The sequence below is a fragment of the Propithecus coquereli genome, unplaced genomic scaffold (genome assembly GCF_000956105.1).
Source record: "Propithecus coquereli isolate 6110/MARCELLA unplaced genomic scaffold, Pcoq_1.0 Scaffold71, whole genome shotgun sequence".
NCBI lineage: Eukaryota > Metazoa > Chordata > Mammalia > Primates > Indriidae > Propithecus > Propithecus coquereli.
In genome coordinates this window covers 10,559,370-10,560,272 of record NW_012153174.1, presented here as the reverse complement: position 1 = coordinate 10,560,272, position 903 = coordinate 10,559,370, and the positions used below count along the sequence as shown (strand labels likewise).

At 34.4% G+C, this 903-nt stretch overlaps 1 protein-coding gene and 1 pseudogene across 2 annotated transcripts in view; both read right to left on the bottom strand.

The window, feature by feature from the left end:
• The window catches only part of SNTG1 (syntrophin, gamma 1), a 362,225-nt gene that overhangs the window by 35,493 nt on the left and 325,829 nt on the right, over positions 1–903 (bottom strand). The window lies entirely within an intron of this gene.
• Positions 1–903, bottom strand: part of LOC105824046 — a 28,271-nt pseudogene that overhangs the window by 26,937 nt on the left and 431 nt on the right.

Here is a 903-nt window from a genome sequence, read left to right as displayed (position 1 = left end):
AAAACTTATGTCCTCATAAAAAATTCCACACTACCATTCTCTGCTTCATTGATGGTATGTAAGCTTACTGCTCACAACTCCCAAGTATAAATGTTATAAAATAGTCAGCAATTGTTCTATTTTTATTTGTATACAATGTCTGTGATGTCAGCACAGGTGATAATTGGGTGATGCTCCAAGTATGGCTAAAAAATTCCACGGAGCTGGGCTCCATTCTGATTGGCCGGCATCATCTGTTGTTCAATAGTCTCAGTATTTAAATTGGTATTTCCTGTGTTACCCATGGAGGTATTACTTTCTCTGATTTTATGGAAGGAGATGCTAACTTTAAAGAATTTCAGTAACTCACCAAATATAGTCTTTCGTTCTTTTTAAGACTTCTCTTTCCATCATTTGCATCAATTGCACAAAAACTTCCTAGAAGTTTGAGAATCACACTCAACCAAATATCTTTTCTAAAACTAGCTCTTAAGGAAATAAATTATGAAATAAATCTTAAAAACACAACAATAAAAAATGTTCAACATCTATAATCATCAGGGAAATGCAAATCAAAACCACAATGAGATATCACCTATCTCCAGTGAGACTGGCCTTTATCAAAAAGACCCAAAACAATAAATGTGTTGTCATCTTAGTAATCCCAAGCCTACTTCAGTGCTTAGCATGAAATAGGTGTTCATTAAATATTGTTTGAATTAATTAACCAGGAGGACATAGGGAATAAGAACAAAATGTTCCTTCAAGGAATTGGTTTATTTCAGTCATAAGCTATAGTTCACAGGTTGGCAAACTACAGCCCACCAGTGAAACCCAGCCTGCCACCTGTTTTTGTAAATAAAGTTTTATTGGAATATGGCCACACTCATTTATTTATAAATTATCTGTGGATACCTTCATGCC